Genomic DNA, 15,628 nt, shown 5'->3' with positions numbered 1-15,628 from the left:
TCCGACCAACGGCACGAGAGGAGGGGAAGTAGCAGAGAGCGTTGAATGGCTGTTTCAAAATTCTGGCACAGCCGTCTATAAACTGGAACCCCCACATTGTGCTTTAATGCCCTTGAATCATCTACTGCTAACACGGGGTCCGTGCCAAGCTGGCACCGCGGCTGGCACCGCTTCTGTTGGCATGGTGATGGGCCATTGTTGGAGAAAGAAGGCCTTCAGCCTACCCCAGCCTGAAAAGAGCTGCTGCACATCGAGCACCGGGCACACATTATCCTGTTTGACATTGTGAGTCTGTGTGAGTGGTGAGAATGTGACTGTGATCTGTCATTTTGAATGTAAAGTCATTTTATTTTGATATTCTTCCTGGAACTGACAAAAAAGATGACTTGTTAAAGGGTCACCCAAATTGCATGAAGCATATCTTCTCATGTTTGTTCTTTTTTGCCCAGGTTGAGACAATGCTCCAGAAACAGTGTCCCCCTTAAATCTGGATAATCCACAGACCTCAATGTGAGCACTTTTCACTGGAACTACTTTCTATCAAACAATAGTCCCTAAGAAAGCACTTCATAGGTTATATCACAGTGAGGCTTGTGGATTATCCACAGTAACTGGATAGAGATGCTGTTGAATTTTTTTAAATGTAAAACATGGATATCCATTCACCTCCACTGTATTGTGGTGGTGGCAAAAATCTCAGCGACAGATATCTCAAAACCTGGGAACGCCGGACAACACAATCTTCTGAACATAGCCATACTGAGAAATACAGAGAGAGTTGTGTGGAGCGGATCTAGTCTTAATTAGCTTTGTAGCAACTCATTTGGCAATGGCTTGAGTGTAACGGACGTTCATTAATATTAAAAAGTTACGCACTAAAGCTTTAACAACAGGTCATTGCTGTAGCCTCATCACCACCGGTTCTCCTTGTGCATGGCTGGCTAGCTCTTGTGTCATCACTCATGTGTGCTTAAGAGTTAGATAATGTCACCCAGGTCCAGGCGAAGGGGCAATCTTCCCATAAGTATGTCTCAGACAGAGCCTTTGAGTGCCAGTGATGGGAGAGGTATTTTCCATGTCACAAAGAACCATATCAGAATGTAATTTTCATTACCAACGACGGAGATATGCCTCATTGTATTAGACGGAAGAGCGATTTAATGTGATGTACGGCTGCTTGTCAAAACCAATGCTATCTAGGTCACCCAGACTCCCCAATCTGCTCTGTGTTTTAACAGCTCCCAGTGTCTCTTATGATTTGGGTCAGAGTTAACGAGCATCACTGGTTTCTCTAGCTACTCTGAACTGTTACGGATGTCAAAAGCCCTTGACAAAAGCCACCCTTTATTTATTAATTTGTTCATTTTAGTACTACCTCTCTCAAGTGTAAAGGAAAACTTCCTTGAGGGAAGTCTGTTTCATTTCTGCTTGCATTTCTTTATTTCCTTCCATCAACCCGGCGCTGTCTTTGTCTCTGTCTGCCTGCATTTCACAAATCACCTCTTGAGATGTTTGTTTCCTGCTTGCGTCAGACTCTTTACTGCGTAATCGCATTATTGAACAAAAACAGGCATGCGATGTGATGTATGGCAACTATCTCTTCCTTAACATTCAGCATATCAATCATGCAAGCCATTGAGTTTTCAGGATATACCTTAACAAAAGGTGATACAGACCCTCTGGGCAACATGCAGGTACATATATCTTGTCATGCAGCTTCCGTGTATTGGGATGAGATGTAATCTGAATCTTTTTCAGTATAGAAAAAAAACATTCTTTCTTTGTTGTTTTGAACTTTTTATCAGAAAGATGCCTACAAACAGCGAGTTGATGTACACTCTACCAGTCACATTGTAAATTTGCTTCATAATTAAAAATAATCTATAGAGTGGAGTATTTGCTTTCAGTTCTTCAAAATTATGTAATTAATGCACATTCATACAGTTGGGAATTTGCTTGATATGATAATTGGGTTGCAATGAAATAAAACTATAATCTAGATTTATGTTGCAGAGAGACAAAGGGTTGTAATTTACAACAAGTATATTGAGTTCTATCTTCCTAGTTGCCTCTATGGATGAAAGTGATTAATTAAGTGTGATCAGTCATGTTTACCGTCTCAGAACTATAATGGGCAATCACTGTGTGTTGATTTTGAAATCAGATCATTCTTGAGATTCTTTTTAAGCTCCAGCATTCTTGTAAGTCACAATTCCTCCTGAGACCGGTGTTTAATAGACTGCACAATCAACCTCATATTGTGAGACAAGCCTCCCTGCATCCTGCCACCGATGAGTAACAAAGGTTGAACAGCCATCTATCACTGGCTATGGCCAATTACACCTCCATTCACTATGGTCCCGGCGGAAGGCACAGTCGGTGCTCTCCAGTTTGCATGTGACTGCTGAGGAGCGGGGAGGCCCCTGTCCCCCGGACCATCTCCGTCTCTTCCTAGCCAAGGCTGGCATGGCCTGGGGCTTGAGGAACGTTTGTTCGACAGACCGGCTTTGGCACCTCGCGCTGGTCATCTTTGTTACAAAATGCCCCCCGGCTTATGGAGTGGGACACAACTGTCACAACCTGGCCGAGCAAAGCTCCTCTGAATAGCCCTGCTGTGTTACTTTGTGTCACCTATGGCAACTACTGCTATATCCTCTCTATACCTAAAGCCTTTAATCTGTACTGTTGTGTTTATTTTTCCAGGGCCGGACATTTTATTCTATTCTACATCAGCTCTCACAATCAACAATAAGGTTGTGTCCAATAGCCCTTGAATCTAAGAAAATTTGCTTTTTTGGACTAATTAGACTCCTGACTAGCGAGTGGTTAACTGACATGGATCTTTGGGGGTAACGCTGCAATCTATCATTCTGACTATATCAATTAGTGGGTTAATCATCTTACATAAAGTCATGTAAGAAAATATGTCAGTAACAAGACTGAGGGTCTACCATGCTGGCAGCTCTGTGAGGTACAGCGGTGCTTTGAATTAAATGCTAACATGAACATGCTAACCTGAGCATGTTGACAATGCTAACATACTGATGTTGCTGTAAGCAGGTATAATGTTTACCAAGTTCACCATCTTATTTTTAAAGTGTTAGCATGCTAACATTTGCTATTTAGCATTCAACACAAAGTGCAGCTGAGACTAATGGTAATGTCACTGGTTTAAGACCAAATCCTGTTAAACTAAAGTATTACAACGTACTACGTAGTGACTCGAATTCATCCTGAAGAGGACATAAATGTACCAAATTCCATGGCATTGAGTATAAATTACCAAGCTTTAGTTTAGCTAGCAAAGATCTGAATAAAATTTACATAAAGTGGAAGCAGAAGAAACGGGGACATCTACTCTGTATTGACATGGTATTATAAACTCGACCATTCCTTTTGGTTTCTGCAAGGATTTATCCGTGGGAAAGCTGATACTGTATATTGCAGCCAAAGAAGACCTCTCCTTTCTTCTTCTTCTCCTCCTCCTCTGCCTTCCTGGCCTTCCAGGGGGAACTGATAGCCTCTGAGCTCAGGCTGTTCAGCCACGGCCCATTAGTTCACCTCATTCTGACAAGATGGAGGGCCTCTGACGATGGAACAGTCAAGTGTGCGTGGGTGCGAGCGGAGGGGGGGGGAGAATACATTAAAAAAAATTCTGTTTGGGCATTTACTTTCTGAGGAAAAGAGAGGTCTCATCGCTTCGGGTTCAACGGCTACAGCTGGTAAACTAAATACGTGTTGCCACACAGTTGCTTTGCTTCGCAGATTTATGTCAGTCCAGGCCTTGGAGCTGTGCACCCAGTTAGGCGTGGCTCCAACATGGCCGGGCACAGCTACACAGTGAGGAACTGCCCTCAGAAGTGCCCCTGCATTATCCTTTTTACCAGCTCGGCTGCACGATTACTGTGCCCAATTTAGAAGGAAGAAGAACGAGGAGATGATGTGTGTGTGTGCGTGCGTGTATGTGCGTGCGTGCGTGCGTGTATGAGTGAGTGACTCTTTAAGTCTGAGACATGACATAAATGAACAAATACACTTGCGCTTGCACAGCAGAGGTCTCAAGATGCAAATATTAATGGGGTTCATTTTGAAAGTTTGCATTTCTTAGGCTGCTTCTGTCTCTATAACAGACATATTCAGGCTAATAAAGTGTCACTAGCTCCCTATTGGGACAGTAAACAATAGCATGAAAACAAGATACATTTCCTCTATTTATTCATCGAATTCCACCCACCGCATACAGCGGGGTCTGGAAACGTAGCTGGCGTGAGACTCCTGGACTCCTCTCAGAACAGTTAATTGGTTGATGTGTCTCTCCAAAACACCTCCTCTGATGTTACTCAGTGGCTTCCCCGAGGAGTCTTTAATTCACTGTTGATTTGGTTTGTTGTTGTGCTGTGTCTCAGTGTCTGAACAGTGTGTAACAGGCTATTTACCACGTTCAGTGGGAGAGAGAGCTGGGCAGGCTCCAGAAGGCCTGGACAAACACCATGTTACCTCACAGCCAATCTTTTCTCCTTCTGTCTCTCTTTGCGATTTGCTCTGTATTTATCATTTTTAATCTCCACAGCCTTTTTTTTTTCACTCTTTCATTTTCTCTTTATTTCTCTCCCTCCCACCCCTGTTCTCCCCTGCCCTCTTTTTCTTTGTCTCCCTCTCTTCCAACATAATGCCTATTTGTGAAAAGAGGGTGAAGCATGTTGTATTTTGCTGCCACCCCCACCCCCTGCCTTCTTTTGTGAGTTACAAAAGAACTGTGGACACCTTGGTTTGGTCATTATTTCATGCAGAGAGTAATTAATGAGACAATTAGGGTTTTTTCCCCTCCCTCTGTGTTCCATTTGAACTAAATAAATAGCCAAAAGGTGTCCTCTTTAATTGCGCACGGGTCATGGATATAATTAAGATACACAAGCAGCCTCTTTATGAAACTCGACTGTGAATAACTGTTTTTGTGTTTTTGTGTTTGTTGTCCTGACTGTATTCATGTTTCAAAAGACACAAATGGGATTTAGCAGCACTGTGGAAAGACAATATGACTATCAAACACAACAGAGATCCAGTGTAGCTGAGATAAAAGTTGCTGTGATCAAAACCGCTGAGCACAAAAACATTACCTGCAGTCTGGGAGACCGCATTAATGAAGCTGAAGAAAAGCACTGGACAGCCACTTCAAAACAGGAACCTTTTTGTTTTTCTACTTATTGTCACACTCTCTTATTGATGTTGTCATGATGTGACATGCCTCACAGACATAATGTTGAGGAGTAGTTTCACTTAATGTAAATGAATAAGTAGAGTGACATATTTTGGACTAACGAAAGTCAAACTTTAGATTCTAGCTCCTAATTGCTGTTGTCATTCTGAGCCTACTAAGGGACTGTAAAATGATTAGAGATGGGATTTGAAAAAATTGAAGGGGTATGTATTTTTTCCTTTTGATAAAGGTAGGGTAGGCTTTTAGTAGAGCAGGGGAGGGGCTTTTGAGTTTTTTATCTCCCCAGATTTATATTTTATTTCAGCTTCCCCTTGAGTTGCATAAAGCTGCCACCAGTGCCCGGCTCATTTACTCACCGACAGTAAACTGTAGAGTAAGTAGCAATTGGCTGGGTGTTTGATAAACAGGACTTTGGTCAACATACTTGTTTGCCATAATTTCAAATTTGCAATTTAGTAAATATTGAGAAAAACTTCTTTTAGCTGTTTGGGTCTCTACCAAATCCTAAAGGAAATATAATCCCCCATCTATCTTTTCTTCCCCTATGAAAACTCCACAGTTGGTTTGGATTTGAATAAATATAGGAGTGACTGACGTTTAAAACAAAGGAGAGTTAGCACGTGTAACGCTTCTTGCTGTGATAACGCAGATGGGTTAATTTGGTATACTTTCATGACTCTACTAATTTCTTACAGGCAGCTGTAGGAGCTCTACAAAGCACAGATATAAAAAAAAAAAAAATTCTCCAAATAAATTAAACTGCAACTCTTGTTAACCTCCCAATTAGAGGTATTTTGCTGTGATGTGATTTTGGTTTTGCAGCTGTACTGTAGACATCATCATATCCACAACGTACTTTCTTCTTTTCTCTTGAGGGCACCTTTGTTGAAGCTCAACTTCTCCCAATGCGAAGTAACAGGTAGCTCGTAACACTGTACTTTAAAAGAAGCTCAGACACACACACACACACACACACACACACACACACAAACTCTATATTCCCCTGACTACAACACAGTATGTGCGGGTGTAATTAGTGAATCTCCCACCACACCTCAACGTCTCTCATTAATCTCTCATGAGTGATTAGGCTGCTGCGACGTATGGAACCACGGGAGGCGTGAAACCGGGTGTGAAACTGTTGTCATCTCATATGTTATCGCACTCCTGAGACTCGGAGGATTAAACCGTGCCAGGCACAGCCCATTGGCAACTAATCATGCTGCTAATGATAAGTGAAATATTTGACTGCCTCTCATTGCAATGGCATCGCAAGGTCAAGATCTCGCACAGATCGCGTACACACACAAGCAGTGTCACTGTTGTCTCTCTGAGGCGCTGCTTCCTCAGTCGCTCCTGTTGTTTTGTATAAACTCAGAGCATAGGCCCGGTACAAGCCTGAGTGAAGCCTTTTGAATATGACTGTGGATGGCTGATTAGAGCAAAACATAAGGGTAGCCTCCAACTGTGACGCTCTGATGAGAAGCGATCTAAAGGGTCTCGTTCAAAAGACGTCATGCTGACCGCTGTTGCTGTGCCAGATGCTTGTCGCCTTGCGCAGCTTCACATCCAAACTACAGAATTTCTTCCCTGCAGGCATCACTACAACAGAGATTTCCGTTTAATTAAAAAAAAAAGGTACAAAGTTACAAATTAGAGCAACTGCAATTACTCAGCCTGGGCAGACATTTTGAAAAAAATCCAATGTCAGCAGTTGATTGGCACTGAGTTAAATATGGTCTTCTGCCACCCTTTAGCTAATAATAATATGAACAAATGAAGGATAATAATGATGCATTAGCAAACCATATCTAGAAATGTACAATTTTTTTTTTCCATTAAGGTCAATCTAATAGGGTCAGCTCCCTTTAGAGTTGGTTATGACTCATAACTCATATGGCAGGATTTTCGGTCAAAGCAAGCAACTGCAGCAGGGCCCCAGACCTTCAGGGGACCTGAAGGATCCAGGTTCACAGTGTGACAATGTACAATAATATAAACTGAAATAACAGGGAGAAATCTAGTTTTATGGACTTCATTATTTCAGTTTTTATTGTGCTTATGGTGAATATTCCTGAACAAAAGTGAAATGCTCAACAGGAGCTTATTTTTGCCGCGGGCTCCCCCTAACAGGTTAATCTAGTCCTGCTCAGGCATTATTATTTCTTCTGTTTGATTTATTTTTCTAGACAAGTCGTATTTAACAGGTGTTGCTGCTCTCCTAATTAACAAAAATTATCAGCGAGTGGATGAGCAGGTCTATCTCCTAGAAATTACATTTACTAATTTGTTTTGTTGAATACGTTATGAGGGCTGCCTGGATTATGTTCAGTGGCAACGTTTTTCCAAAGGAAGTGTCATGGTTTTGTAGCGCACACAAGTTGCGTTAGCAAACTAAAGCACTTTGGTCAAGGTTAGAGAAAGGCCATGGTGTCTTGTGCTGCAAATTAATTCAATATTTAACTACTTTCACAATATTTCCCTTAACTTAACGCAGTTCATGAATATTTTTCAGACTTATTACAGATCTGATTTGGTAAATGCAGTCATTAAAACGTGTTGTAAATGTTTCCTTATTATGTTTATTAAACAAAATGGTGTCATGCATTTTCTCTCAAAATGTATCTGCTGTGTGCAATTAGAAGTATATGAACGTCATGTTTAGGAGACAGGTGAGATGACTTTAGGTGTGAGTATCCAGAAGATGTTGTTTGGATTTCAGCAAATGCTACTAAACTAACTGGAAGATGCATTAAATAGTCAAAGATAATGGACTGTTCTGCTTCCTTTCACCTTCATGTTCCATGTTGGCCACATGAAAGTGATGCCAACAGACAACCTACTGGCTTAATCCAATTTATTATACGCTCAGTTGCCAGTTTATATGGTACACAAAGGATGTCTAATATAATACAATGCAGTCCTGCAATAAATCCTACCGCCATAAAGTTTATGAGGTGTTGATTCAACTGTATAGTTATTTTGGAGGTTACGGTGTGTGGTACTGTTAAATTGTTTTGCATTACTCCGTCAGGACTTTCTTTCTTTTGGATCAATAACTGGAGACTAAATATTCAGAAACACCACAAAGACTGTCGTCAGCCTCCAAAATGACCGTGAAATTAAATCAACACCTCTTTTAAAAGTTTCATTAAAGAAACTTTTGATGTCATTTAATGTTTGATCACTCACAACTGTAAATGATCCAAACAGGGGGAATGCGCTGTGCTCAATAAGAAAAACATGAATCAGGCGATATGAAATCACATGAGAATTGAGTCTGATAGCTCCTCTAGGCTGAACTAAACATCTCAATTACCTCCAGGGGTTTGAAAAAGCACTGCAGTAAGGAGATGTGGCAGATACAATATTTAAATGGACTGTCAGTGGAAGAAAAACCCTGCTAAGCTTATATTTGATTACATATTTTATAGAACACAAACACATAGTGCACGCACAAATGCATCTCAGCTACTGTAGTGCCTGCTGCAGCCAGCCCGCCACACTATTATAATCATCAGCCACATATGGAGCCGCTGTCCCGCCTGTGGGGAATAGGGTTGTAGAAGGGGCTGACGGGATGAAACCGGAAGGACCTCACTACTCCAAGGTGATGAATGCTCTGCTGCTTATGGAGCCTCCTGTAGTGCATCTGTGAGAGCAGATGAATGGGGAGGAGAGGCTGACAAATTGGGTCACACAAATGTAGCATTTCTGGGTAATGCGGTGAAAACGCTGGAGGAGTGCAGTTGGGTGGCTCACGTGCCTACAACTGGGGCAGAGCTGCTCCAACTTGACTCAATTTCCTTTCTTTGGCTCCTCTCGTGCTCCTGGCATTATTGAAAAGTTACGCTTTTAATTTGCAAAAACATGCTTTGCTTTTTTTTTTCCTTTCTTGAAGTCACACCCTCAAAACAACTCACATTGAATTGAAACTGACCCAAATTGAAAAACAGCTTTTTTTGGTTGATCGTTTGCTTTATGACTTCTGTAGTTTTTGCTGCTATTGGCAAAATATAAACATGAACCAATCCTAGGTTAATATATATATTTAGTCAAATATAGGCCATGGATATCAGGCCTTTACATAATGTATCAGGCAGATATTAAGAATTCAATGATTGTCTGCCAGGCATGTTGTCATCAGCTGATATGAGATATCTCCCTGGCCATAATTAAATTATAGAGGCATCCAGCATTTTTGCAGTAATATATATATATATATATATATATATATATATATATATATATATATATATATATTTTTAAATTCAATATTAATATATAAAAAGTAAAATAAAAGTAAATTGTAGATTGCTTTGAAAAGTTGCTAAAATAATTATCATTCTTAGTTTCAGAATTAGTTTCTTTAGCTTCAGTTTCATGTAGGTTTTTATCCTATGTCCCTGCGTTAATTATCTCTGTACATGACACATATGTGATTTTTTGTTTTTCCTTTTAGATTCCTGTTTAACGGTTCAATGTTTTTGATGACTCATCCTGCACTCGTGGCAGATAGACATTACATTTATCCACTCAAATAGGAATTGGGATGACCAGCCAAGCCATCCTATTATGGACTATACAAATGCACTTGACCTGTTAGTTTTTGGTAGATAGCTATAGCGATAATACAGGTTGGAGGTATGTCATTTAAGTTTTATTTATGTTCTTCAAAGTTCTTGATAGAAAATGAGCAATATTGACCTTTAAAGAAATGTGTAAATGTCCATTACCACATCCATATCATATGCCAGTTTACACATATGGGCAGAGCGTATATGCCACATCATATCACATCACATATCTGGAGCTTGGCGTGTTAATTGCCCTTCTTCTCTTTGAGACTGCTCTCTGCTCTAATCTAATTTCATTCATTTTGGGTTGTGGAAGAGTTTGATTAGGTGGTGGGGGCCCAGAAGATGGGGTAAGGGGGTCCTTTACCTTGGCACAGATAAGAAGACAAACTAGATTTGAGGGCGGATAGATCTTGTCGGCAGCACACGCCGCCTCTTGGCAAGCGAGGCGAAGTCGATATTGAGCGGGGGCTTTCTTACCTCCTAAGATTTACAGTATCTGGAGCTCCACAGCCTCATACTTCAGTAGATGGATGAACATTTCATACGGAGCCAATTGGCGCAACATGAGTTGAGCTGAAGGTCATTGTGACTCATTTCCACTTTGGAAGCTGGGTGGCTAGAGACAGAGCTGCTAAATCTCCACCACTGACTTGTTTTAATAGTACAAAGAAGACAGCTCTGTGAAAAGGAGAAGACTGCCACCCTGTGCTGGTACTGTACAGCACTGATGCAAAACACACATGTACAGACTGTACAGTGCCAAAGACAGTTGAGAGTACAGTAGTAGGGAGTGGGTACAGATTGCCGCAGAACCGTGAGGCATATGGCGGGGCGCCCCATGCCTCCCAGCTAATTGAGTCCTAATGAATCACTGGTTTGGCATGCTACATGTCCCTTGTGATGGCTGGTGTCATTGATGCATTGAAGATGCCCAGTCCTCTGGAAGTGAAGTGGGCAGTGACGGCTGCTCCGGTTGAACATGGGAGGCAGGCCGACACTGCCGGCTTCCCACTGAACACTTCACTCCATCACCAGATGTTACAGGTCAAGGCACAAGGATTACTAGCTACCAGGCTCCACACAATGGAAATAATTGTGTGATGGGCTGGCAATTCACTGGCCCATTTGATTCCAGTAACACTCTCTATAGTGGTGGGGTCGCAGCCTCATTGTAAGCTCAATAGGGTCAGTGCAATAGGGGAAAACACTTGTAGTCAGTGGTGCCTGACTGCTGTTTTTGCAGAATTTACATATATATCTGCAATTGACTAAAGGGCATATGAATTGATGAAAACATTCATTAAGCTTTGACTGCCTATAGCAATAATTATTATAATTCCTCAGATAACTTACACTTTTCTCATTGTTTGTTCTCATTTCAACATATCATTTAATACTAATAACTGAAGTTTACCTTGATTGGGTTTGATGCTTTTGTAAATAGAATGGTCCCATTTTACTTGCATGTCTAAATGGATATGGGAAATAATGTGATGAATTCATAGCCAGATATGAACGGAAATAGAGTTGCGATTTACAGCCTGATTATACTGTAATGTGGGAAAAAAAGTTAGTTTAATGTATAAGATAATATCGTCTCATCTGTAGGGGCTCTATTCAGTTTTAAAAGTGTGGGCCTCTTTCCAATTTTATTACTGAAACAGGTCCAGCCCAAACATATTGGAAAGGAAATGCTCATTTAAACATGTTGTACAGTCAGTGAGAGAGAGAGAGTAATAAGTGAGCACTGTTTTCATTACATTGCTCTGTGTGAGGTCTGTCCACGCTAAACTCCTTTATTCCTCGCAGGATGATTCTCCTGGAGAAAATATATGTTGGGAGATATTCACTTTATTGCTGAGAGTTATAGGAGAACATTAATACCACTGTCACGATGTTGCGCTAAATATGGAGCTGGAGCAAACGGATGGTTAGCTTAGCATAAATCTGGAAACAGGGGAAAACACCTAGCCCGGCTCTCTTCAAAAGGTAACAAAATCTGCCTAGCAGCACCTCTAAAGCTCACTGATTAACACTTTATATCTCATTTGTTTAATCTTATCAAAAACTAAAGTCTAAAAACCGACTGTTTTACGAGGTTATGTGCCAGATTATTTATTGGCCAGGACAAGTTACAAGGCAACCAGCAGAGACTCCAGGAAGTAGCCAAGAAATAATCCGGCACATAACCACCATAAAACAGCAAACTGTTTTTGTAAGGCTCTTATTATCTAACTCTTGGGAAGAAAGCAAATAAAAGTATTTCCCAAAATGTCAAACTATTTCTTTAAACTTCTCATGGGGGAGATCTGAGTTACTTTGTCTTCTACTTTTACAGCTTGTAGTTTGAGTCATTGCTTCTGACACATGGTTGTCAGCACCCTCCCGTTGCACTCTCAACTTCATATGCACCTGTCATGTAGATTACACTCCCAATGGAGCACGTTCATCATCAAACATCCCACATGCACCGCTATCTGAGCAATCTTCCCCTTTGGTTCAACTGAGGCAACAGAGATCACCTCTGACCTGCCTCGGCCAGGGGCCAAGTCTTCATTAATGATGAGTAGACCTGATGTGATAAGGCCACCAGCAAAATGAGAACTCAGACACAATCATGCGAGCTCATTAAAGCTACTTTTATGAAAAATGTAGGCCACTCTGGCAATCGTGTGTCTAATGGTGAAACGCTACATTGATGTCAGCGCAACCCGTGTTTGTTAGATGCATTATCTTGGAGCACTTGGGAAATCTTAAGGGAGTTCAAGTTGAGGTAATGCCACTGCAATATGAAGAGAAAAAACTAATGTGATAACACACACAGGCTTTTCAGCGAGACAAAAGGCAAGAGGTAACGCTAAGGCAAATGGGCGAGACAACCCAACGGATTTCAGGAGTGCAAAACAACAACCAGCACAAAATGTGTCCCGGCTTTGTTGTAATTGTGCTGAGATAACATGAAAAATAAATAACCACACCACTTTCACCATTTTACAATAATTGCAAAAGGGGAAAAGGCACTATGGTCATAATCGGATAAGATATAGCTCACATATCCACTCGCTGCGTTTGCTGTCAGGAGCTAAATTAAGTGTCTTGATTCCACTGGGAGACCCAACAAAGAAGCTCTTACTGGAGAAGTTAATGCTCTCTAGTGTTTTGTTCAGCTCCATCTTAAGCCCCACAACTCACACTGGGATGCAAAGAACTGTCTTGAGATGACAACTGGAAACTGTACTGTATGTGTGTATGTGCGTGTTTGTGTGAACACGTGTCCCACAATCGAGCCAGTGAGTGCAGCTTAGGATCTGTTGCAGAACATCCTCTGTAAGGAGATTACTAGAGGCAGTTTGGTCGATTGGCAGAAGTCGCCGATGAACTTTGGCACCAATGTCAAAACGCTAACGCCGACCTTTGCTTACATCGTGCCGAGCCCCAACATAAACACGACTTTTGGTCATTTGAGCCAACAAGATAAGCGAACCACATTATTTCACCCAGCAGCTTTATGTTTTACTGCTTTTCCACAGCAATAGTCAATGCCATTTTCCATCTAGGCCTGCTCTTACATGAGCACTCAAGCAGAAAACACAGAACGTCATGACAGACATATGGTCTATTTGAACTGGTCATGTTGGCATATTTTCAGCTTTACCCAAGGGGGTTTGAGAATCATTGAGATTCAGACAATAAGCACTTTATTGTCCGTGTACACAGAAATTTGTCTTGCAATACAAGCTCAAACAATTACAACACAACAACCTAAAATCAAAGAGCTAAAAACATAAATAGATACTTAAATAATATGAGGGGGGGGCCGTGTCCTGCAAGAGTGGTCTTAAATAGCCATAAATATATAGATGAAAGTGAAAGTAGGGGGGGGACTATCACTTCTTTGCCCTCCTGTTAAACCATAGAAATGAAATGTATTACACTCACTCTATTTCTATGGGCTAAACACTCCACTAGTAGCCCCTCATGAAGATTACTTAATGGTCCAAGATTAATCTTACAAGTATTTCGCAAAGCATGACTCTTATTTCTCATATTTACTAAGAAAACAAGACTGAAATAGGATAAAATTAGTCATAATTATGAATACTTATATATAGCTGCAGTTCTGATTGGCTCCTTGTAGTTTCATAACGCCAACATGGTTACATATAGAACCAAAAATCATAACAGACTGTAAAAAGATTAATCCAACTGTATTCTATGCAAAAAAGAGAAAATCATTGGTTAATATCCATCCATCGCTCATCGGGAAAATCCAAATGTGGGCGCAACTGCACGCCCTGACGCATTTTAGACGTCCCCCCCCCCCCCCACCCCTAACACACACACACACACACACACACACACACACACACACACACCACCACCAACAATGATCAATGAACGTGAATGAAGACCGGAGGACTCACTCTTCTACAGGCCTACAGTATATGCACTGATTTCAGGCAGACTCCGGCTCAGGCGCAGCCGGTCAGACCGGTGCGCTGCGCTGCGCGCTCCCATCCAACCATCCCTCCACAGGTACTCATCCCCGAATGCAGCCCGCTGAGCATTTTCTATTTCTTCCTGTGCAGCGATCAATACATTTATCAACATATGCGTCATCATTCACTCAATCAGCATCAGAGCCGGTTAACACGCAGTCGTTGGAAGATGACTTACTGCTGTTGCAGCAGGACATCTCTTCATTTGAATATTAGTGGAGGGAGGGGGGCACAGCTTCTCCTGATACTTGACATCTTATGAAGCAACATAACCTAGGCCTAAGTATGGAAGTCATGAATCGAGATCATTTCAAAACAAGATGTCCATTTCTAATTTGTGCGCAATTCCATATGGGACAGCGGGTTATTTGACAGGCGACCGGCGTTTGCGCTTTAAAGGACTCCACATTCAAATCTACCAAGCACCATCGATGATCTTCCTCGCGAGCTCATTTCTGATCTCATTTCTTTCATTTTTATCACCTATGCGACTGTTTCTCAGTCATCCACAGCGGACTGTTCCGCAACCCATTTCCATTCAGCGGACAACCCATCCTATCCATAAATCTTGACATGACGCGGAGCTGCCTCGCATCCTTAAACAGCTCTGTAGTTTCACAGTTTTAAACACTCACGTTAATAGAGAAGCTCAGAACTGAGATGCATACTCACCTTTTCCTAGCGGATGCTTCTCTGGAGTGTCCCATTTATGCGTTTTAATCCAGATCTGTGTCCCCTTCATTTGAGCGCTCTATTTTTCCCCCCAATGAGAGAGAGAGCGAGAGAGAGAGAGAGAGAGAGAGAGAGAGAGAGAGAGGAGAGAGCGTGTTTAAGAAAATCCATTTGTTAATTCCATTTCCCGGACACACAAGGTGAAATCACATTGCCTCGCTTTTTTACATGTTCAAAATTCTTCCACAATTCTAAGATCCCGTAAAGCTCTATGCTCTTTTCTCTCTCTCCCTTCTCTCCAGCTCTGAAGTTGCCTGGTTACCCCTGTTTCTCATTCAAGGAGGCTGAGGGCTGCATACAGCGGCCAATCATAGCAGCCACCGGAGAGATTAACTATTTCTTGGCTCCACTATTCTAGAGGCGAAAATGAGGAGAGTGGGCGGGGAAACTGGGCCCCCGGTGACAGAAAAAAAAAATTAAAATGCACAGAGAATAATGTAGAGAGAGGGGATCCGTTAGAGGGAGAATGTGTGGAGGGAGATGGTTGGGGGAGGGTGGGGGAGATTAAACATTTTTGAAAAATAAAGGCTTGGGATGAGGAGGAGGGACCAGTTGCCACTTCTCACTACAACAAAGATGTAAGTGACTGATATTCCAGC

The 15,628-nt window shown here is 41.6% G+C and overlaps 1 protein-coding gene across 1 annotated transcript in view; it reads right to left on the bottom strand.

Annotated features, from left to right (window-relative positions):
- Positions 1-15,048, bottom strand: part of dab1b (DAB adaptor protein 1b) — a 44,873-nt gene extending 29,825 nt beyond the window's left edge. Inside the window, exon 1 of the mRNA XM_028593370.1 lies at positions 14,970-15,048. The gene's annotated coding sequence lies outside the window, so the exon portion shown is untranslated. The remainder of the gene's footprint in view (positions 1-14,969) is intronic.
- Between the last annotated feature and the right edge of the window lie 580 nt (positions 15,049-15,628).

This window comes from Perca flavescens, chromosome 12, assembly GCF_004354835.1.
Source record: "Perca flavescens isolate YP-PL-M2 chromosome 12, PFLA_1.0, whole genome shotgun sequence".
NCBI classification, from domain to species: domain Eukaryota; kingdom Metazoa; phylum Chordata; class Actinopteri; order Perciformes; family Percidae; genus Perca; species Perca flavescens.
The sequence above is the reverse complement of the archived record's forward strand: the minus strand, read 5'-3'. Positions and strand labels throughout refer to the sequence as shown.